General features: G+C 43.0%; 1 protein-coding gene across 2 annotated transcripts in view; it reads left to right on the top strand.

Moving 5' to 3' along the window:
• Positions 1 to 25,195, top strand: part of RBBP8 (RB binding protein 8, endonuclease) — a 513,323-nt gene that overhangs the window by 120,025 nt on the left and 368,103 nt on the right. The window contains exon 1 of one of the 2 annotated variants that reach the window (XM_085605770.1): positions 7,403 to 7,744. The exons of the other annotated variant lie outside the window; for it this stretch is intronic. The gene's annotated coding sequence lies outside the window, so the exon portion shown is untranslated. Of the gene's footprint in view, positions 1 to 7,402; positions 7,745 to 25,195 lie in introns of those variants that run through there. 2 annotated transcript variants of the gene reach the window in all.

Raw genomic sequence — 25,195 nt, 5'->3', positions numbered from 1 at the left:
TTGTTTAGGTTTTGCTGATGTGTAGCTTACAATGTTGTGTGTAGGCAAAAATTGTTATTGTTTGGATTGAGTATCGTAGCACCTTCAGCACTATGGAGTACCTAAATGGCTACACCTGGCACTCTATGAAACGCCTAAATAAAAAAGAAATAAGATATATCTTTGTTGTGTAAGGAGGAATTGTTCTGATTTCATTTTGGGTGGAGACAGCTGCAGTCGAGAGGAACGCATAAGTATTTGCTGCAGTGTTGGAGGCCCTTCACTTTTCTGCATTTCTCCCTGTTATGCCTTCAGTTCGTAGAGACATCCCTAAATTGGTCAGTAGGATCTAGTCTTTTGGTAACATTACGCATGTATTTTACCATCAAAGTTACCAAATGTTTGCAATTTAAGGATCTAACTCTGGAATCAGTTTGCACTACAAGCACCTGAAATTCTGGAGGCTACTCAAACGCTACCTCTTTGGTGGGGTTGTAAGTTGTTTTCAACCACATCAGCATCACTTTTGCTCCTACAGATGTGTTTCCTTAGAGTATGTAATGGCTTTGCAGCTTCTCCAATCATGTGTCTATTCCATTCGCCTGCTACTCCTCCCATTATGCCCCTACGATGTCTCCTATAGTTACACAACATTATCTTTGGTACATACACATGCCTGTGGCCTGGGCAGAGGAAGGTGAAACTTGATGTGAGGACCACAACGGAACTAGCTGTTTAAAGGCCCTGTAGACTGTAGAAACCCGAGAACAAGTCGAACACTTGATTTCTTCCTGGTAGTGTCAGGAAGACCTGTCTTGATCCCAACGGAGGGATTCTTATGTCACACAATGCCAGTGACTTGGAGTATTTAGGTTTAGTTTCCTGTTTAGGGTCCGGTGTCTGAGAACACTCTGGCCTACTGTCTACAGTTGTGGAGACGGGTTCGTCTGTAGCTGAGTTCAAGCTGGGTGACAGATGCCCTAGAATTGTTGTAGTTTGGGAGGGGGTATGTGGGGTGGAGGGATGTTGTGGAAAGGTGCTTTTCCTTAATATTATGAAGAGGTTCGGAGTGAGTGTTTGGAGCTTTCCTTACAGGTTTAGTGGGAGAGAGTACAGTAGCTCAGAGGAAGCAGGGGAGCACAGAAGCATCAAAAGAGTGACTTTTTCATGCATAAAGAATATTAGCATAGATGAAGCAAAGGGGCAGGACGGGGTCTTCCTAACCAAATTTGGAAGGCTGTAACTCAAATAGCGCTCAAAAACAAGCATATCTTCGGAGGACACAAACAAACCAGGACCGGTTACGCCCAGAGTGTCACTGGTGTTGAAAGGTGCTCTATATAGGGGATGCTCTCCACCTTAACCTGGGAACTACCCAGAGTTCTCTGCTTCCTTTTTTCATAATTTATTTGGCACTCTAAGCCTGAAAGTGTACTGTTTTGAGATATATATTTTCTGTGATTCAGGACATTTGTGAATGCAAAAACGCTTGATACAGCTGGTGCCTAATGCTATACCTAAAGCATGCATACTGTACCAGGTCCTGTGGCAGTAGGTGGTTAACAGGATATATGCTTAGTAGATCCTCATATATAGCATTAGTGTTTCAGAGTTTGACTATTTCATTCCACTTGGCTACCAGATTTATTAGTTATCTAGTTATCTCTCAAAATCAGCAATAGTGAGCAGTCAAAGCAGCCTCCAGGAGGTGGTAAAGACATTAGAATGAAGTATGAATAGCAATCACTCTTCACAAGCTCAGTCACTGGCTGTGGTCTATCATTTAAGCTGGTCTTATTAAGAAGAGAGGGGTTTTGCACTACACAACTCATTGTCCCACACTCCCCAACAAACATCTTCTGATGTCTCTGTGCATGGTGTGCATCTCCATGAGTACAAAGTGTCTCCACACACACAAAGTTCCCTGCAAAGTGATAATGGAACGTTGGCCATCCTACCCACATAGGCTTGACTAGGAAACACAAGACAACATTTTATCACTGGAAATTCTGCACTACTAACCAGAGGTCGAAGTCGGCAGATCTACTGGAAATGATGTTCTCAAGCTTTTTTTAATTTTACCAAAATAGTTCTCATACTTTTTGTTTTGTTTTTTAAAGCAACCATTTCTGAACAAATAATGCTGACTTTGATGTGCCTCTAGCTGCAAAGAAGGGGATCTCCTGTACTGTGACAAGAAACAACTGGGCAGAGAGCTAAGGAAAAATCTTCTCTACAGGGTGCTTACTGCCTTAAAGAAAGGAAAATGTGTTCGTGGTTAATCAGTGGTTTACGAGACAGTATAGGATTTAATTGATAGAATCATTTGAAAATTCCTGGGTGCATGGTTACTCAGCTGCTTTTGAGAGAGTATGGACTTTAATGGATGGAATCAATTAAAACGTCATGGTGACGAGCTCTCCTTTTTGAGAGGTACTGCACCAGTGTGTATAACAGTTTTTAAACTGTGCTGTCTATCCTAGACTCAGTTAATGAATTCATTGATTATTCTAATTCTTGAACTAATAACCCATATTCACTTATTATAATTCTTAAACTAATAACACATTCACATTAATTAATAATAATTGGAATATGAATTATTATTAGTTTAATTCTTAAACTAATAACATATCCACAGTGATTTTTGTCAAGGGCTTGGGCCTCGTAAGACTATAAATTTATGTCACTATTCCTGTCGCACCAACCAGAATTTGATAGGATGACCAGACGTCCCGGATTCGGCGGGACATTCCCGCTTTTCCCGCCTCTGTCCAGCAGCAGATTTCGGAAATTGTGGGTCAGATGCCTTTTTGCATTGAGGGACAACTCTAAACAGTGGAGGCACATTTTATGTGCTACAAAGTAGAACTAGCTAGCAGCTCTAATGAGAAAGCTATTTAAATAACATGTATAATGCTAGGTTTTAGGTCGAGCCTAGCGCATCGCACAGCGCTGCTCTAGGAGATGACCTTTTGAAATCGGTCTGCACTTTTCAAACACTCGTGCTTGTGGTGGCATCCACCTTGTGGGAGCGAGCCGCGGCGCGCAGGGGCCATCTGTTTCCAATTAGCATGGCCGCGCGCTTGTTGACATTTCTCTACTCTCGCTCCCCTGCCTGTCTCACCCTCGCCCTCCCTTGTCAAGCTCCAGCCCCTGCCTACAATCGTCAACTACACCCCTCAGAAAGTCGGGGAGTATCTGCAGTGCCACAGGGCCAAACAGAACCTCATGAACAGGGCGAAACCAAAACAGGTTCGGTAGCGTCCTCTGAGACAAGTACTCCATACCCAACAAATAGAGACATTTGTCAGGATTAATTTCTCAACGAGCCAAGTCGATAGCCGCTTTCTGTGTATCTTTACAAAGGATCCTTATATTACATATGGTCCTGCCCCCCTCCCTCAGTCACCGCGGGTTATAGCAGTACTCTCGCAGTGCAAACTTACTGGCAAAAATAACAAAAATGTTAATAACACTGCCAAGGGCTTGTCTCTTTCAAACGCTGTAATTAACAAGAGTTACCTCAACAACTGTAGTCATCTTGTCTAGCTTGGGGGATAAAAGGTGAAGTTAGCCCCGCAGGGGTTGCATATGTGATTTGCAGATGAGTGACTGACAGAATATATTATTCTAATGTAAAGTTCTAAACAATCGTTATTAGGCGCTTCCTGACTCAACAGCGAGGCCCTGTTTTTTCCTCGGTGCTTAATCAAGCCTGTTGTCTTGCTTTCTCAGTTTTGCCAAACATGATAAAGATTATAGTAAAAGACAGGATGATGTGAGAAAAATACATAATTTTGTCCTGCACACGGCCATCATTAAAACCCAAGTTTAGTGGCTTCAGCAATTTAGGCACTAAACCGCATCTTTTCCATTCGAGGTCACATACAGATCTCAGCAGCAGGTGGTTAACCGACTGTGATGTCTCGCAACGTAGTTGAAGACCAGAGTTCTAACCATAGTTACTCCCATATGAATAAATGAACGGTGTGATCGTAGGCAAATGACCGTGCACATGTCTCACTTATTTCTATTTACAAAATCGTGAGCTCTTAAAACACACTAAAAGCTGGGAATGTTGGCTACAATAAAATCTGACATGTGCTCGTCTTCCCCCAGCTGCTCGTCCTCTGAAGACGACACTTCACAGCGGATTCTCAAAGCTGACGCAAAAGTGGCGCAAGGGGCTTGTAAATAAGCCCCAAAGTATTTAAATAACTGTAGCTGGCAAGTGCCTCCATTTGAAGGTACGTACATCCTGCCTGCACCTCGCTTTTACTTTCAATGAGCGGTATCTTTTTTGCACATTACAAAACAGCCCATAATCTCTGCGCACCCCCCTTAGTGCTCACCGAGAGAGTTGGTTATTATAATATAATTTTCAAATCTTCGTTATATTGGCAGCGATGAGGACATGTTCATTTGAGAGCAACACACACAACTGAGACATAAGGGCTGGGCACATAGAGCACCGAAGGTCATGACCTCTGTCTTTGGCATGACTCAGAAACAAACGTTAATTTTCTTTCTTTTTGTCTTCACGACTGGTAGGTTGAGCTGCATGAATCATATCTGTACTGCAGAGAGGAGCACTATCTGCAGCCCCGTGTGCGCCAGGGTCCCTCCACCCTGTAACAGGCTGAACAGGGGAGCACTGCACACGAGAGCACAGCCCAGAGCCTCCCGAGAGCACGGCCCCTCCACACTGTAACCAGCTACACACGGGAGCACAGCCATGGGCCGGACCGGACGTAGTGTGCACCGGGCAATCCCCCGGTGCGCCGCACGGGTGGGGGCTGGCTTTGGGCCCCTGGGAGCGGTTTTTGTTACAGGGCCGTTTTTGCAGGTTAGCTGCAAAATCGGCCCTGTAACGAAATCGTCCGAAAACCGGCCCTGGCAAAGAGCTCAGTGGCACCCCCAACCCCCCGCAGGGCAGCCAAGCACTTTGCCAGGGCCGGTGTTGGTTCCCAGTCCGGCCCTGGCACAGCCCAGAGCCTCCCGAGAGCACGGTCCCTCTACACTGTAATAGATTGCACAGAGGAGTACTGCACATGGGAGCACAGCTCAGAACCCAGTTAGAGCACGGACCCTCCACACTATAATAGACTGCACATGGGAGCACAGTTCACAGCCCCGTGAGAGCACGGTCCCTCCACTCTGTAACAGACTGCACCAGTGAGCAGTGCACAGAGGAGCACTGCACAGGGGAGCTCAGCCTGGAGCCTCGTGAGCACACTCCCTCCACCCTGTAACAGACTGCACCAGTGAGCACTGCACATGGGAGCACAGCCCAGAGCCCCATGAGAGCACAGTCCCTTCACCCTGTAACAGACTGCACCAGTGAGCACTGCACATGGGAACATAGTCCAGAGCCCCATGAGAGCACGGTCCCTTCACCCTGTAACAGACTGCACCAGTGAGCACTGCACATGGGAGCACAGCCCAGAGCCCAGGGCACAAGTCCTAAACAAGCATTGGCATAGCCAATAGGTCTCGCCTTTGGGACCTTACAAGTGTTTAGCTATGCAACAGTTGCATAACTAAATACTTATAAGGTCCCAAAAGCAAGACCTATTGGCTATGCCAAGCGGCCCTGCGGCCGCGAAAGTGATCGCAATCAAACATCAAAGCGGCTGCGAAAGTGAAAGTAAGCTCGGTCAAGCGCGGCGCGCCTGCCCACGCACATGCACTGTAGCTCTAGGCTGGCCTGGTAGCACTTTTTGGAGCCCTCACAAAATGTCTCGCCAGACCAGTGCATGCGCTGGGTCAGGCAAGACCTAAAAAAGAAGTGGGGGGACGCTGACGTCACGACAGGAAGTCACGTCACGAAAGGTAGCGTGCACTCAGTTGCAGTTCATAGTTATCGAGCTCCCGGTAAAATAAGTGGGGGGACACCGAACACCCGCGTGGTACCCCGACTTGAGCCCTGCCAGAGCCCCATGGAAGCACGGTCCCTCCACACTGTAATAGACTGCACAGGAGAGCACAGCCCAGAGCCCCGAGAGAGCACGGTCCCTCCACACTGCAAGGCTCTGTAGAACAAGCACTGTCTGCTGCCCCGTGCTAGCTAACACGCTCTCTCCACTGTGTAATCACTGCACGGAGTAGCACAGCCCTGAACCCCGTGCCAGCACCGGTCCCTCCACAGTGGTTATCTTTCGCTAATGAGCTTTTCGCCAGCACACACTGCTGCGGAGGATTCGATTCTCTGCGTCCCTATCCTGTCATTGGCGTCTCTTCCGCTCTTCTTTGTCCTTTTTCAATATTCTATACTTCATCTCCAGCGCTCTATCCTTTCTTACAGCATTACTTTCACTCGAGGTCCCTCGCCTCTCCCTCAAGCAGCATCAGTCTCTTTCTCTCAGTACATCCCTCTACCTCCCCTCATATCAATGTCAAATGTGTCCTTAAGGTAGCTAGCTGCGTGTCTATCTATCTATCTATCCATACGAACACAAAATCAGACTTAATGACATATGCCCAGGCCTATTCTTTCTCTCTTGTTTGATGTGTTCTGAGCACACATACACACACAACACGCATCCATTTAAATTTGCTAACACAGTCGCTCTCTCACACAGTGAGGCATTTTTCAAACACACACACATTATTAACACATTCTCGAAAACTCTAAAACACACTCACGCCCTTTCAAACCAGTAAAAGCACTAACACACAGCAGCAGGCACGCATACCTCCACTCACCACACATTGCACTATTTCACACACACACTCTCTAGCTTCTCTCGCGGTCTCGTCACACACATGCACAACTCCACTCTGACTGTCTTTGCTATTGAGAACCAGTGGACACGCGCTTTCTCGTGCTTGTTTTACTCTCGATCGTAAATGTTGTATTTCACTTATATGTTTCTCAGCATTAGCAGGTTTTCTCCCCAATCGTCCCGTGGTGTTGTTTCCCCTTTTTTGCACGTCTCTTCCACTTACACATCTCAATCGTTTGGCCGAATATCTCCCAACTGAATGTAAAAGTAACAAGCATTTGCAATGCAATAGGTCTCGCATCATTTAAGTTTGAGCTAATGGCATTGCTAAATAATGCAACACCAATAGCTCAAATTTTAATAATGCGAGACCAATTGCATTGCAAATGCTTGTTATTAAAGGGGGCGAATTGTATTAAATGTAGTCGCCTCTAGATGCAAGCAAACAAAATAGTTGAAAAGATAATTCTTTAGGCCACGTCACTGACCCTGCTTCAGCACTCACTGAGCCCGACACCACTGTACTCAGATCACAGTTGCCAAACTTTTTTTTAACAAAACAGCGTTTTCAAACCCCACGACGCGAGTCAAATCTCACTCCCTTTATCACAAACGTTCTAGCTTTAGGCTCGCTCGAGGGTATCGGATGTGACGCTATGCAGACGCATTAATTCAAACGTGACGTTTTACCACGTGATTTGGGTGTTTGACTAGGGTTAATTCCTCTAAAGGAAGCTTGCGGTCCCACCGTTGCTAAGGGGCAGTCTTCTAACGAGACCTAGTTGTCCTGCTTCAGTTCCTATGGGGTGGAAGTTGTAGCGCGCGGAAAGCGCTGTATTTGAATTGGCTGTTGTGCTGTTCTTGTCAACCCTGACTCAGGCTGCAGGTCCCTGCTAATGCGCGTCCGCCACCATTTGTGTGCTTCTCTGTGCTGTATGTGCAAAGTGGAGGAGTGGTGGCGGCACCACCTAACCAAAGTGTTGCCAGGGTCGCATGATGGGCTGAGTCAGCAGGAAGGAGACTTTGGGTTCAGGCAAGTGTTGTTTTTGTTAAATTGGGAAATGTGTAAGAGGAAAGAGAATGTAGAATACATTTGGTGATTCTAAGCTGCCTACATAGTGATTTGGAGTTCCCTGGGGTGTACTTAACACTCATTCTGAAACATTTTTGATCAGCAACAATGTCCATTGGAGAGGTTTAGGTGTGGTAGATATCGATCCGTTGCAGCGTTCCACCGAAACATTTAATGAAGCATGCCACATGGTAGTCCTCATTATCTTTGATGTCCTTTCATACCCCGCTCAGCTTCTCATCCTTTGCTTCTGATAGCGACAGGAAGTCGAAATGGCAATTGTCTGACTTCGTTGAAAAGCTGCAAAGAGTGACTTCCCAGCACGAAGAACATTCCCATTATGCTCTAGATTAGAAGGAGATGTCCCTTCTATGACTGTCCTCATGTGGATGACAGTATGTCTGTTTTTTTTTTGGGGGGGGGGGGGGAATAGGGACGAAGGACCACACCAAACAGCCGTGAAAGCAGCTGATTGTACTTTGATGTAAACATTTTTTTATAATTGTCTTGATGTATGGTGCTTTACAGTACCTAGAAAAGGTACTGATACAGAGGGGAAACCAATGCATGGAGACGATCTTCCAAAGCAAGCCCTGCTGAACCATGAGCCAAGGCCCATCTAAACAAGCATTGGCATGGCCAATAGGTCTCGCTTTTGGGACCTTATAAGTGTTTAGCTATGCAACAGTTGCATAACTAAATACTTATAAGGTCCCAAAAGTGAGACCTATTGGCTATGCAAAGCGGCCATGCGGCAGCGAAAGTGAAAGTGATCGCAATCGCAATCACGATCAAACATCGAAGCGGCCGTACGGCCGTGAAAGTAATAGCGGTAAAGCGCGGCGCGCGCTCCCGCGCACATGCACTGTACCTCTAGGCTGGCCTGGTAGCACTTTTTGGAGCCCTCTCAATAAGTCTCGCCAGACCAGCGCATGCGCTGGGTCAGGCGAGACCTAAAAATCATGATGGTATAATGTGACCTAGGACTCCAGCACGGCAGTAGTTAAAAGGGGGGCAGTAGAGCTGTCTGTTTCTTCTTTATCTATCAATCAATTGAAGAAACTTTATTAGCTCCATTTAAAATACAGATCATAAAAGTACATATTAGTAAAGACATTTGTGTTTCAGGAAATTTACACACTTCCTAAATTGATTTTAGCACTAAACATATTAAAAATAGGACGAATAAGAAAAAATCAATTTCATAAATATTAATTACCAATATCCGCGTTATAGCTTGATTAATAAAAATAGTACATCTTTCACAACAGGGAGCTTTAGAGGAAAAATTATTCCCAGATCACCGTCCAACCATCAGTCATTAAAACAACAAGAATCTGCCTTTAGCGGGCAACATCCACTATTTTAAATAGGACTGGTGTAGGGGGGTATCCATGCCAGGATGACAACGCTCGACGGACGCACGGACGTGGTAAATTCAAAGCAATGGAGGTGTTGTTTACTAAGGATCAGAGTGTGAGGTGCACACTGTTATGCCCTGCATAGTATTTTAATATCTTGCAGTTTCCCAGTTCTCCTGCTGTTCAGCCACAGCGAGTGTTTGGAGTAGAATGTTGAGAATGCTGTGATGCATAGAACGTTGGGAGTCTGACTGGGTGACAGATGACAGTTACAGATGGGCTGAGCAGCAGGCAGGCTGCTCCTGGTGGGGTTTAGATACAACCAAGGGGGTTTGATACATCAATGGGGGTTTGCTGTGACATAGTACCAAGGACTGACCACTGGGCTACCCTACTCACCTTATCTTGTTACCTGTTCTACCTGTTTGATGTACCTGTGAACCATCTTGCTGTACAACTGGAATAAAGGTACTAAAAGATCTTACATGGCTAACAGCGTCTACTTCATGTGAGAGTACAACATATTTTTGGCGACGAGCGAGAGTTGGAAACGTACTCACTGCCTGGGAGATGGTACAGTAACAAGAAGAAGAAAGAAGAAGAAATTTCTTACAGCGCAACTAAAGAAGTAACTCAAGATGTCACTAGCAACAGAAGAAAGTGGCACAGCACTCTTCGCAACCCCACCAGTGTCCTGTACATCGGACAGCCCAAGCAACAGAGTGCTGTACTGTGTGGTTGTGCGTACACCCACAAGTTCTGCGCCTAAAAGGAAAGTTAAAGTCTTGGGAAAATTTATCTTCATGTTCTTAGGCGCAGCAAAGATCAAGACAAACATGGACTGCTGTTTAGTGCCTTATTCAGAGGATTTATGCTGTTGGCGCTACTTTGGAGGAGCTTGATGGAGTAGTTACAATTTACAGTGTATTTTGGATCCAGCGCATGTCAAGTCTGACATCTGGTGGTGTTTTGAAGGCTTTGAAAATACGTTTTTGCCTCATGATTTTACGTCGATTTTAAAAGGATCTGCAGTGTTTTTGATCCATTTATTGGCTGTTTTCCCTCACAACGATGTGATTTGGAAGTTTTGTGGGCCATTCTCAGCGTGGAGAATTCACACCAAGGAAAGTGTGTGAAGTGTAGTTGCAAATTGGGGACGACTACGAGTTACGTGGTATGGCAGGTGAGACATATTTTTGTTTCGTTTTTTTTTTACATTGATTTTAGTCCGTTTTGAGACCCCTGCTCGCGGTGACTCTCAACCGCCTATTTAAGTTTAAATTTAAACTTTGCACGAGCTGGGCTTGGCGCGTGAAAGCCTACCTTCACGAAGACGTTCGCGGCTTCTTGTGTCTTCTATTACGTCAAACGAAGCCTTCATACTGCTGGTTGTTAGACGCTGGGCACACAGAGCGTGCCGTGAGCCACTCGACGCGGCGTGTAAATACATGCTGCCATTTTGAGAGGTTAACATTTATTTTTGCCAACCACGTAATTGCCATTGGAGGCGCGTGCCATATCCGCCAACCACGTAATTTTGCCTACCAAGTTTTTTTTGTTTCTCCACAAGCGCTGTTTCTACGATAAAGTTTCCAGAGGACAGACGGTGTTATTTTATACATCGCCGGTGAGTGGCAGTTTTGATGCTGATCCTTTCAGTTGCAAAGCATTTCGAGGCAGAGTTTTGATGTCGCTTCATGTGAACTTGGGGAAAGTCAGATTTTCAGAGGTTGTTCTTGGTACACGACTTTGGAACTGTTCATATCTAATTGGAGAGTTGGAGACTGCACAACATGAATGGCGTAAATGTTTTCGGGTGAGAGATCGCTCACCGGTGTGGCATACAGTTTTAAGATGTTTTGCATTTAAAGTGTTTGCAAATTTTATGTAATGTTTTTTTGGAGTGTGATTTTCCACAGTATTTGTTTCCCTTCATATGGGGAGGTCATGTAATGTCGGGGAGGTAATCACAGGTTTATCTCTAATTTCAGGGATGTGTTCAGTTTACGCTCATTGCACAGTTACAGTACCCTTAGTTTAGGGGTGCCCATTAAGTGTTGTTATTGGGCTGAAGCTACATGTATGCCAGGTTTAGTAGTGAGTGTAAAGTTGAGGTGTTGTCCTCAGTGGTTCTAGTTCCACAGGTTTTGTGCCCTTACGCAAGGGATGCTAGGGATGCTCTAATAGTAGTTGTTAGTGGGCAGTATGAGTATGGGTATGGTTTGTCTTATTCCCATTCATAGTCATTGAAACCCCTGCTCTGGGGTGGGTATGTGGTCTCGTTACACATTAAGCGTTACACGCGGCCTTTGAGGCGAGTTGGTGAGTGTGATTTCTACTCACAGTTCCCTTACATGAGGGATGGTCATGGTTTTTGCAACTTTTACTAAGGTGTGTTTATGGGTATTGTTCCCATTCAAGGTTTACAGATTAGTTTCTTACGGTAACCCGGACGCGGGTCATGTTTTCATGGTTTCCACCAGTTAACATAACACTGTACCCTCTCACAGGGTTGGTTTAGATTTATGGGTACGGTTCCCCTACACAGGGTGTATATGTTAGTTATATTGTCCCATATTCATTGTTATAGTCTTGGACCCTTACATTAGAGTGGGCTTTAGGGTCATAATCCCGAGTTTCTGTACCTCGCATGAGGAGTGAAGGTTTGGTTTTAATCATCTTCACAACGTAGGTAAGTTTCCTTTTGCTAGGAACTGTGCTTTTCATTTGTTCCTTTTCTTTACGGATTGTATTATAGGGTTGGTTTGTGTCGGATGGGTCCCATGTTTTTCTAGGTCAATCCTACTCAGGATGTGCATGCATGGGAGTTAGACTCGTATACAGTGGAAAGGTGGTTACCTTTTGTCTAACGCAATGACACTTTCTCATTTTGTTTTTGGGAGAGGATGGGTTGTTGTACTCAATTTTTACAATTGTTGTATTTTATCCGTTCTCTACTTTGAATGGTTCATTATCTCTCGTGATGTTCTTATTAGCACATCCCTGGTTTTGATTCATTCTTTTCTTGGGTAATTTTGCTATGTTTGAGACTTGGCAATATGTGCTTTATGCGGGTTTGTTTCCCTTTTGCTATTTGCTACCTATTGTCTCTATCTATTGTATTTATTTAATTACTAGTGTATTTTCTTTTGTGTATGGCTTGCTCATATTGCATGGTTGCATTTCCATAGTACAAATGTCACTTTTGTTTTTCATTTTAAAAGAAGGGGGATATGTTATGCCCTGCATAGTATTTTAATATCTTGCAGTTTCCCAGTTCTCCTGCTGTTCAGCCACAGCGAGTGTTTGGAGTAGAATGTTGAGAATGCTGTGATGCATAGAACGTTGGAAGTCTGACTGGGTGACAGATGACAGTTACAGATGGGCTGAGCAGCAGGCAGGCTGCTCCTGGTGGGGTTTAGATACAACCAAGGGGGTTTGATACATCAATGGGGGTTTGCTGTGACATAGTACCAAGGACTGACCACTGGGCTACCCTACTCACCTTATCTTGTTACCTGTTCTACCTGTTTGATGTACCTGTGAACCATCTTGCTGTACAACTGGAATAAAGGTACTAAAAGATCTTACATGGCTAACAGCGTCTACTTCATGTGAGAGTACAACACACACCCTTTGGCATGGTGGGAGCTGGTACGTGGGCCCTGGACTGCCACCTCCCACTCTATGTATAAAGTCAGATGTCCAGTGAGGTGATTGCTGACCTCGAAGCCCTGACGAAATTGCCGCAACGAAATACAGGCAATGAAACATTTTGGCCTACTTTGAATCGTTCTGCAACCTGCTGTGTTTTTATTGTTGTGTAAGCTCACTATTCGGATTAAAAAGGGTCAAGCCATAAATGTGAGTCTTAGCTCAATTTTATTCATTTTTGAGACGTATCGTCTCCTATATATCATGAGGTCTTTCTGTTTAAAGATACATTTATTACTATTCTCACCTCTTTATATTTATTCTTTACTGGGCACATTTTCTTTTTTCTATATGAGAAAGTTACCAATGATGATAAAACGTGGGCAAGCTGGTGAGAACCTGCCAGTAGCTCCTCTGGTGTAGCACACGTGAGGTACTTTCTCATTTTCACACACATTTTTCTGTGATCTACATACATCTGTTTTGTTGAGGGTATGTTTGTGATGAGTGGTCTGACTTGCATTCTTAATGAAATTGAAATATTGGGTAATTAGGACTGGATTAGACTGTGTAACTGGTGAAAACAGCTTTTGGGTCGAGCTGGATACCCCCCTACACCAGTCCTATTTAAAATAATGGATGTAGCCCGCTAAAGCCAGATTCTTGTTGTTTATATAATAAAAATAGTAACCAATTCATCAATATTCACAAGGCATGTACGAAACAGTTTTCCTTCTCCTTAGGCATGCCAGTAAGAAAGTAGCTACTGAAAAACATACAAATGGATCCGAAAGTTTCTTTAAAAAATATAGTGCAGGGCGACATTGGTTAAAATTCATTTACTTTAAAATTGGACGTAAAAATCTGATTCGTTCATTTTTTTAAAACACACAGACAAAAAGTATATGAAGATCCGACTGCTCTGAGGGGCAAGGTACCAAATCGGCATGTCTAAAACTCTTCTCAGGAATACCCAGCATGAGGGGGATTAGGTTAAATCGGAATCTGTTCAGAATAAATCTTTCTTAAACGTACTAAGCACGAGAAACCCCCAGATGGTATTCCAGGTGAGGTATGATACAACATCACAGCAACCTTGGAGTAGTTTAGTTTTTGGCGCTCATGTATCATTTGTTCTAAGAGTATAGACCTCAGTTTTCCCATTGTTATCGTGTTACACAGGCTCGGGTTAACAAAAAGTTTTCCCAATCCTAGTTTAGTCCATAAAGGTCTTACGTACCCGAGCCAGGAAATTTTGCCAGTATTATCCAGATCTATACACTTTTTAATTATGACCTGGGTCAGGTTCACTATATCCATGCTCCAGATCGAGTGCCACAATAGTACAGGGGCTATCTTAATGTTGATGATCAAATACGGGATTTCTAGTTCAAAATGGTAGTTATAATTTGAATATGAAATGGGGACGGCGAACAGTTTTTTGTAAAATCTATCCTTCAAGGTTTGGAGTTGGATTGCTGTGGCTGTCCCCCCTACCCCTGCCCCATATGTTGCTGCTGTTGTTACTATCTATGCTTGGTATACTTTTCTTATTGTCGATAGTGGCTAAGACCCTAGTATTTTTGCAAAAGTTTGCATTGCTTCTATACCCTGCTCCATTACTGACACCCTATTATTCACCATAGGTGCCCATGACGGTTTTGTATCGAAATGGACCCCTAGATATGGAAACGAGTCTACAATCTCCAGTTTCTGTGAACCTATTGTAAAGTTCTGGACTCTTTTTGAAGATGAAGTCCCTGTAATCAGGACAAAGGATTTTGATTTGTTCACCTTCAGACCCAATGAAGACATAAATGCAGCATAGGTCGTTATTAGCCGTTGAAGGGCAACCCCTGTTCTTGCTATTAAAACTGCATCATCGGCGTATGCTAAAATGGGTATAGGAGTGGAGCCAAATTTAGGAATGTCTGGGGTTACTCCTAGAAGATCTGCCTCAACTCCATTGGTATATTCCAAGAATAAAAAGGGGGCGAGGACGCAACTCTGCATGACACCTCTTTCAATTTTAAATGGGCTTGTTAATTCTCCCTCTTTTCCAAACCTAACACGCGCTGTGGCATTGGAATACATTTGTCGTATAAAACATATTATTGCCGAATCCACCCCCAACTCCTCCATTATTTCCCAGAGCTTTGAATGAATTACTCAATCAAATGCTTGTATTAAATCAATAAATGTCGTGAAAATCTGTCCGGCCTTTGCTCTAGTGTATTTCTCCGTAATTAATGATAAGTTGAGGCACTGATCTATAGTGCCCCTACCGTTCTTGAAACCATACTGTGATTGCATAAGTATATTCTGGCTGCTCACTCTTCCAACCTATTTAATAGTATGCTCCCTATGAGTTTTGCCGTAGTGTCTAATAATGAGATCGGCCTATAATTCTGTGGGTTATCCTTGGGGCCCTTTTTATGAATGGAAACAGTGACACTGGTTATCCAGGAGTCTAGTGGAGTGGTTTTTGCTATAACATTAAACGTATTTGTTAATAAAGGGGCCCATAGGTCTTGATAATCAAGAAAGAGGTAGATGGGTACCCCATCCGGGCCCGGTGCCTATTCCCTAGTGCACTTACTTGGGTCCAGTTTGATCTCCTCAACTGAGAATATCAGTTGTTCGGACTGCAACGGGTCAGTGGACCCACAATCAGTGGGAAATGTATCGCTTGTAGCAAAAATCTGTTTGAAGCGGGCCACCCATGTGTCCTCGTTAACATGTAATCTAGGGAGAGGTCAATTTTAGTTTTGAAGAAAGGTGCATTGATCACCCCCCAGAAATCTTTACTGTTATTTAAAGTTGCTGCCTTTTCGAGATTCTCTCAAGCTTCTTCTCTTAAAGCCTGTTCTCTTGTTTTTCTAGCCACTAGGATACCTTTCGAAGTAGCTTGATCCGATCCCTATCCCTAGGTTGATCCTGCAGTGCTGTATGAAGATTTTTAGATGCTTTGGAGCATTCCTGGTCAAACCAACGATTTAAAACTGGGTTTGCTCGTGATTTAGTACGGGTTTGGGACATTTTAATCTTCTCTAGGAGGTTTTCAAAATTGGTAGGAACTGCTTCATAGTCCTCATCTAGGTCCGGACATTTCAAGACCAACCGCACATTCTCTGTAACAATTTGCGAGAGCACTTTTGTCTTATTTACTTGGCACCATTTTAGTTGAAAATCATTTTTCCTTCCTAATATTGGTTTCTCCATTCTTAACGTTAAGTTTTTATTTGGTACTCCTAGTATCATTAAAGTGAAGATAATGGCATGATCAGTATACAGGGAAAACTGAGTGTCAATGTGATCAATCCTTTCCTTAATGGAGGATGATATTATTACTAAATCAATGGTTGACAGACATTTATTCCGAATAAAGGTCTTGTCATGGTCCCCTGTATATGGGTCTGTCCGATTACAGATTTCCAAATCCCTCATATATATAATCCTGTTTAGACTATTCCCGTGATCATGATGATCAAAGTGGTAAATTGGCTCCCCCTTATTATCGACAATACCACACGTTTTGTTCGGTTTATGTTTACATAGCTGTGTGTTAAAATCTCCTGCCCACACTAGATTGAGAGCCTTCTTCCTCTGGACTTGCATACGTTTGTTCAGCTCGGAATCTATGGCACCTATCACAGATTGTGGATTAGTGAATTATTATTATAAAAATGTATTAACAGCCAGTCCTGATATAAAACATCCTCAATCAGTAAAAAATGAAATTGTGGGCTAGGAGTGAGAATGTGTTTTACCTTAATTGGAAGTGTGTTAGAGATTAAGGTTAAAAGTCCTCCTTTAGCTCTTCAGTAACAGTCTACATGAATATCTTCCCTAGACCACATCTCCTGGAAACATAAAAGATTATGATGCTGCCAAAGTGCTAACCATAAGGGGTTTCCTAGTTTAGTGACTATACCTGCTAAATTCCAGGTGGCTAATTTCACATGTAAGCCAAAGCGCCCTAATCTATGATTTAATCTAATAGGGCAGTTTCGATTAGATGCCGTAGGGCTCCCTGAGTTCACCACCATCTCTGGTTTTGGATCTACACTAGGCAGTCAGTCGCACGCCTCCAAGTCTGTAAGCGGGACAAATCTGTTTCCTACGCCTAGGCCTGAAAAATCCAAAATGTGCTTATTAGCAGTTAGTTACCTGATTACGTGCCATGCTCGTATTGGGGACAGTTCTCCAATACATTTGCTTAATAGGGCGTGGTTGGCGATAAAAGTACTCTAGTGATGTAATGAAAATCTGAGACCTGTGTTGAGTAGTTTCCAAAAGCAACCTGGCTATAGCATCATTATTGAAGTTTACTACTACACAATCAATCACTAGAATGGGCTTTCCTTGAGGGGCCCACCCTCCTAGCCATAATGATATGGTAGTGTAAACTTCTATTGTAACTGCCACTATGGGTAGTTATCCAATGTAACAATTTATCCATAGGTTGTTGTGTAGATTCCTTTTGGCCTTCTTGTAATCTAGGAACGTTTACCATAACAAGTGCTAGTGGTACAGATGCTGGAGGAATATCTAGAAATGTGTGTAGGGGCTGATCGATTTCAGGGTTTCAGTCTATTTTAGATGGCAGGGGAGCTGTTAGATCTACTGTTAGAAAACTCTGCCCTCTGCCCTCCCCCAACCCCTTCACGCATTGAGCTAGTCCCCCCTCAGACATAGGAACAGAATGCACCCTTGTAGTCAGGCTAGTGCCTGGTATTTGTCCCATCTCATTCAGTATATTAAAATTGGATGTTGACTGAGTCTTGGAAGCTGTTAAATGACCTTGGTGTTGTTTAGGGTCAGTTTCCGCTTTCCCAGTTTGATTGCAACTCCCCAGGTTGCTGCTGTAAACCACCAAGGTCTAGGCCATTTTTATCAATCGCGGGATTATCCTTCGCATTTCTAACAGTTCTTCATTGAGAAGCTGCAAAGAGTGACTTCCCAGCATGAAGAACATTCCCATTATGCTCTAGAAGGAGATGTTCCTTCTATGACTCTGGCTGACACCTGATGTGGATGACAGTATGTCTTTTTTTTTGGGGTGGGGGGGAGAAATAGAGACAAAGGGCCACACTTAACAGCGGTGAAATCAGCTAATTGTACTTTGATTTAAAAAAAAAAAAAAACAATGTCTTGATGTATGGTGCTTTATAGTACCTAGAAAAAAGGTACTGATACAGAGGGAAACCAATGCAAGGAGACGGTCTTCCCAAGCAAGTCCTGCTGAACCCTGAGCCAAGGCCCTCCTAAAAAGTCATGATGGTATAATATGACCCAAGACTCAACTCGGCAGTAATTGAAAGGAGAACAGTAGAGCTGTCTGCTTCTTCTTTATCCCTTAGGGCTACTCTGTCAACATGTCTCATTCCCTATTCCGTGACTCTGCAGCTCAGAAGGGAGGCTTTGATTGGACTGCAGACCGTTGCTCCACATAATACTTCTTTTGACACTTTAGTAGCTGCGGCAAAAGTGTCTATACTAACAGCTGCAGACCACAGACTTAATTTGACTAATTGGTGTGGAACGGTGATATGGCACCTCTCTTATTGCAGTCTGCAGTTCTGCCTTCTGAGCAAGTGTGTCATCATTGAGGTCTCCAGTGTATAGTGTAGCCAGGGAGTATACTCTATCCTGCTGCATGTGCTCCAGGTCCTCAGCAGAATTTTGGTCAATGAAAGACCTTCCAGTACACCTAAGAGTTTGTGAAGTTTTTGTCCTTCAGAACTGAAACTCGCCAAGGGTTCTTTTCCACCTTGTCTCAGAGCATTTTTTACAGCACTTGGGCGAGGTATACATACAGATCCTGATCATCTGAACTGAACATTTCAAGTATGGGTCCTTACCTATGTCCTGAAAGTGGAATCAAATTAACTCACCAAGGTCCTGGCCCTCTTGATAGGCCTTCTCCATCGCAGGAAATTCTTATCCATCTATATTTGGACTAGTAAGTGAATGCAGGATTGGTCCATCAGTCATGCTGGGAAACAAAAGCCTGTTCTATGGAGGTTTGAGTGACTGATAAATCAGAGAAACCTAAGGCTCATCATTTGCCAGTGTCTAACTTTTGTATTGGCCTCTTTCAATACTGTGATGAGGCAAGTATTACTATTTCTACATTATTAAGCCATGCTAGGGAAAAACGGTTTAGCAGGGAAGCATCACAAATCTCTACTTTGCTGTTTCTCACCATGGATCATGACAATACCCACAGCAATTATTTGAGCTTAAAGAGAGGTAGATGGGAAAGTTCATTATTGTTCTGTTTTCGAGCAGATACTATCAGATATTTACTCTGTTTCCCTTTTGGTTATCAGCTAAAATTAGAAATGCAAATCTGAGCCTGCAATAATATCTGTAAACAGTCTATGCTTCACTTTACTTTTTTTTGTACCTTTTTATTAGAATTATGCTAAAATGTTTTTAATTCCATTGATCAAATCTAGAAATCTGACAAATTGCCTGCATCCTTTTTCTGAAACAGATGCAGGACGATGAAACATGTTTTCATGTAAACTTATTTTTAAGGGCAGCGGTGCGATCCAGATGCTCTATTCACTTTGATTAAGCACACAGCACTTTATTTAAATAGTTTTTATAGATGTTATCACGGGATACCCAGATTTATACTAAACACAATGTACATGTGATTTTATGTTTAGAATCTGTTTTATATTATATTACATTATTTCATATTGTATTATTGTTGTATTTGGTACTTTTTATGGCTGAATGTTCAGCCGAATACAGTTGATCTGATGCCATCCCTACCATTGAATGATAATCTTCATTCTCCTTCCCTCTGCCTACTGTTGCCCAGAAGCAACAGGACACCCACAGCTCCAGATACAAGAAGATATTGTCTCTGGTGCTCCACATTTTGGGGCACTGGGTTCCGAGCTCCTTCTGCTAACTTCCTTAAATAAGTGACCCGCTGTCTGGGTCACAACTTCACTTTGTAATTACTTACCTCCTATTTTTCGAGGAGAGTGAACCCACATTTTCCATCACCACTGAACATCACCATGGACTCAACCTGAGTGGTGTAAAGGAATGACCCGAGGGGTAGCTACACCCAGGGTAGATGGTACCAAACGGGGTCTACAATAACTTCCAATATGAGAGCATTATCCGCTATCCTGAGCATCCTCCAGTTATTTGAAATGCAGTTACAGGGACCTTTATTCCTTATAAGGTTGGGTATCAATGGTATTGTAGTATGTCAGTGTACAAGGGAGCACAAGATTCACTGCACTCTAGTGTTAGTGAGGTTTTTTTTCTATTCATCAGGCCACTCCCCACCGAGCAGTGGAGCATGTCAGAGCAAATCAGTCCAGCAGGGTTGCCTACTTCTTTGGATTTTACCCTTCGAGTCTTCACCTTTTATTCAGATCAGTGAAAGATTTTGCTACTCAGCAACAGGCATTTTAGTGAATAAAGCGAACATCCCTTTCTCAGTACACAGCTCTAGTGATCAGGATGAAGGGACATGAAAGGTGAATTTTCCAAATCTTCAGATAGCCACATTATTTTCTACTTACCTTTCCCTTTTTCCAACCTGGTGAGGGTTAATGTGAAGTCCAACGACAGATTTATGTCAAGATGTCAATCAAGGAGGTGGAGGGCTAAGTCTCTTGTTTGTTTAGATCATTTGAGCTGTTATAATGTAGGGTTTTCGCATCTCTTTCCAGTTGGGACATTGCTTCCTCTGGTTCAGTGTGTCATGCAGCCCACTCACTCCATTCAAACCCCAGTAGGAGATCCTATAAAGATGATTGTCAGCTAAGGCAGTATTCTTTGTAGCTATTAATTCAGATTGCGGATTTGGGGGCCTCCTGCTCTATAGGGACCCATTTCAGAGATTTCTATCCAAGGACATGTGATCTTGCGCCCAGGCCATCCACCATGTTTTTTAGGACAAAGGTGTCTTTGTGTTCCAGTTTAGTCAAGACATTGTTCTTGTGCCGTCTACCAGGTTCTGAGTCTCTGTTTGTTACTTTTGTCCCTTGCCACTAGTGTACCAAACCCTCGTCTGATACCTTAATTAGATGGATTAGGCATCCTTCTGGCACAAGAGGAACTATGCAAACCACTTTCCGTTTCTTTTCTGCATCGTTTCACCAGGCACATCTTTGCGTCATGTTCACAGCTTATGGGGACCATCAAGAGAGATATTTATGAAGCTGCTTTCTAGACTTCACCTAACGCACTCACTTTTCATTATAAACTCAATGTACAAGTTTTACAGCCTCCTTCAGTTCTGCTTATAAATGGTGTTGAATTTTACAATATGTCCTACTCTGTGGTCCTGATACAATCACTCTACTATTGCCGTTGGGATCCTTATCATTAAAGACTGTGGTGATGTTGGAAAAAGAAGCGGTAGTAGCCCTACTCCATGCCATTGATCTTAATGACACAGAATCCGACACATTGCAATTCTACATTCCCCCTCTCCAAATGGAAGCGAGGTCCGCAAAGTGTGTACTGCTCTGGTGTTGAACAGTCGATGAACTTTTATTTGGGGGTGGGGCGATTAAAAAGTGTTCAATTATAGGAGGCTGTAAGGTTCCTGTCTTGGCCTGTAGATCACCAATATTGTTAAGGACTGTGACAAGGAAGAGTTGCTCTGAAGATTCACAGTTAGTGAGCAGCCATTTTCTTTCTGCCTCTTCTTTAATTTCCACAATCTTCCTATGTTTGTTTATAAAAAAAACCCTGCTCTCTGGAGTATGTCAAGAAAAGGTATGGATTGTCCACCTCCACCGTCTTACTAAGCTTCACATGCTGGGTAATGCATTGCTTGTGATCATAGTTCAAGCTTGATCAGCGTCTTTCAACACATGCTGCTCAGCCACTTTCCCTTTATGCAAACAAAGGAGACACTGTCAGACCGGCTCTATCACTTTGCCGCAGACCTGAGCTCAGTGGAGGGCCTTAAGCCAAGAATGAGAAACAAGAGTGTGCGACTATTCTAGTCATACAAGGTAAGAGAACTGCTCTCTGTATTCCAGGTTGTCTTAATACTTGACAATACAGCAGCCTTCTAAATTGAAAACTAGAAATCCTGCCACTGAATTGCTATGACATTTTGCAGTGTGATTGTTATTTACTACTGTATAGTATGGTATGTGGGTTCGGTAGAAGACAAGTTACATTTAACACATTTTCAGTTTCCAATTCTGTAACACAAACTTTCTTGTGTTCTGCTTTTCTTTTCCTTAACATTTGTTTTCTTTAGTTATACAATCGTTTATATCTTTGGTAAATATGGCTATCTGCTATTATTCTATTTTATATTTACTTGAAATAATGAAATGCATTTACAAGTAGAAAGAGGGTGCCGTAGCTGAGACATTTAGCAGTAAGAATGAGCCCCTGTTAATATTAAACTGACGTGTAAACTCCTTATCAACATGAAGTTATCTAAATATTTGGCTTGCTCAGGTGGGAGTATAAATGTGAACATTTTGTTCACGTTCTACTAGATGTTTCTTGTAGCGGAGTTAATACTTGTTCTGCTGTAGGCGGCACAATGCATTTTACCCATGGTTCGTCTCAAATAATGCAGACAGGACTGTTGGTATTAATATGTTGGAGAAATGCAATTAAAAAAGAGATGCCATTGAAATGTTTTTGAAAGCTCCCCATTCCATGTTAAAAGACTACTTTAGGCTTGTTTGAGACCAGAACGTGGATTTTCCTTCAAATGGGTTCAGCTAACAAGAAAGGAAGACAAACCCAGCTTCTTAAGATGATGACTTTGTACAGAACTACATGTGAACCATGGACTGAGTTTGTCAGTGATTAGACAATCAGCAGTGTTCCTTTCTCTTTCTGCATAGACCTGGGAGCTAGTAATGTTCACTTCACGTGCTGTATCACTTCTGGGCATATTAAAAGCCACATTGTGTGTGCCCTTAGTCGGGGTTTGGATCTGTGCTTAAAGAATGAGTAGTGATTTTGGAGTTTTGCTAGAGAGTTTATTTAATTTGGTCTGCTGTGAAGGAGTGTTAATTCCTCCTAGGCAATGTGTAGGTGACAAAGGCATGACTTTTGCATCCTGTTTTACATGGCATGTAATAGGGTGTTGATTTGAATTGCATAAAGAAAATGAGGTAGGAAAATTATTTTGTACACCTCTTCTCTTCCCAGGAGTGAGAGAGGCAACACATGCTAATGCCTCATTTCTTCTCTTAATCTGGTCATGGCCAGTTTTAGGTTTCACTTAATTCCCCTGTGGCTGAATCCTACATCCCGGGTCCTTCGGTGTGAATCTATCAGCACTTCACCCATCAATATTTGGGTCCTAAACATTATTGATTTCTGCCACTTAATTTTGTAATCTGAGCCGGCTCCTAGCTCCTCAAATATTTACAGTAAATTTGGTGATGTGCGGTTCGGATATGCCTTGTAGATGAGTATGTTATCAGAATATAGTGATATTTTGTCTTCCTGACCAGATTCCCTTCAAAATCTCTCCACTTCTAGACTTTCCATTAACCAGTAGGCTAGGAGTTCAACTGCTGGTGTGAATAGGAGGGGTGACAGAGGGTAGGCTTGCCTTGTTCCCCTTCTGAGTCTGTAGGCATGTGAAGTTACTCCGTTCATTTTTTAATTCTGCCATTGGATCGGTATATAATGCTTATACCCATGCCCTCAACTCAAGCTTTTCTGCTATCCTTTTAGCACCTGGAAGAGAGAAATCTATCCAAAGGAGTCAAATGCCATTTTGGCATCAAGGGCTTGGATTACTCTGGGTCTCTCTACACTATCCCATTCATCAGACCAGTTGTGGACCAGTCTCTGATTCAGTCTGGTGGATTGTTTCGGGATGAATCTCGTTTGATTCGGATGTATCAGTCCCTGTATGGCTGATGGGTATATTTGTTTAGCAGAGGCATTTGGCAATAGTATCAACTTTTGTTTCTAGGGTTACCTTTCTTATGTACTGCCATGGTTGTTGTTTAACTGAGGTCTTCCGAGAGCCTGCCCCTTTCCTTTGCTTCTATAAACACGAAACGTAAGTGGGGCCTCCGTATGGAGAAAATCTCATAAATATATTTCCCCTGTTAGGCTATTCTGGCCAGGGATCCTCCCTGCCTGTATTTGACTTATTGCTTCTTCTTCCTCTTCTAGGTTTATTGGGCTTTCAAGTTGTTCTTTAAGCTCTTCTGTTAGACTTGGGATTTTTGTTTGGTGGAGGAATATAGTCTTGAGCACCTGTGTCCCTCTCAATATTATTGTAGAGCTCTTTACCACTCTCAACAAAGGTCAGGGCAATTGCCTCATTGTCTCTTACCTGACCCCCTTCCTTATTTCTCACTTCTCGACCCAGTGCACTCCCTATTCTCTCCTACTCCAAACTAACAATTTACCAGCCTCCTTTCAGACGGCCTTCTTTGCATGAATTGGAACTGTGATTTCATGTTGTTCTGTACCTCCGCTTTCTACGCTGCCTGTATACAGTTCAGCTGTCTTGAAGCCCACGGTATGATCCTGCTATTTTGAATAAACTAACCCTGTTTTTGGCATGCTGTGAATTTGAAGTTAAGCATCACTTCATGGCGTTTTGTCTAGTATTGTGGAGGTATATCCCACTGTGCCCAGTTGTAATTAATAAATGGCTTCCTTACACTAATATGGTTCAATGAAAGTCCTAGCCCTTTTTGAATTTCAAGAATAGCATATTGCATGTCACAGGCTACATATACTTGTCTGCTGTGATCCACCCTAAGATCCGGCCTGAATGTGTTATGTATGATCCTTCACTGTTTTCTGGGCTGTTTTTATATCTCTTCAAATCATGCTTTTCTTTTTTGCATATGAAAATTCAGTTGTGCAAATCACTTCAGAATTCATCACTGGAGGCACCTGCTTTTGGCACAGGTAGGCCCAGATTACTTAGTTTGGAATGGGTCAAACATTGAAGTAAGCAGACATCATATTGACATGGAGGTTAGTCCTCTTCATTTCATGGAGTAATGATTGGTTGTAAACAATAGTGTGGCACAAGGTTGCTTACCCCTCGTCTGTGCATTGGCATCTTCACACTCTGACCAACTAAATTAAATATTTATTACTCACACAAGATATAGGGTAGCAAAGTGCAACAGGGAAAGGCTGTGCCAGTTGGGGCACAACAAGTGTTTGGACGAAAACCCTCACTCACCCAAGGGTGACATGCTTCATCATTGAGTTCCTCCAACACACTGGGACTGCAAGGTGCCCAGTGCAGGCAACAACTTCCCCTCTGGGAAGGAGCAGGAGTGTTTTATATAAAGCATGTAAGATTTCAATACCTCAAGGGTGAATGTGAGGGGCAGAGTGCAACAAAAAAGTGTGTGTTTAAAACGATCTCTGTAGGACCAACAACTTTATTA

This window comes from Triturus cristatus, chromosome 5_1, assembly GCF_964204655.1.
Source record: "Triturus cristatus chromosome 5_1, aTriCri1.1, whole genome shotgun sequence".
Taxonomy (NCBI): domain Eukaryota; kingdom Metazoa; phylum Chordata; class Amphibia; order Caudata; family Salamandridae; genus Triturus; species Triturus cristatus.
Note: the sequence above shows the minus strand (reverse complement) of the source record. Positions and strands in the feature narration are given on the sequence as shown.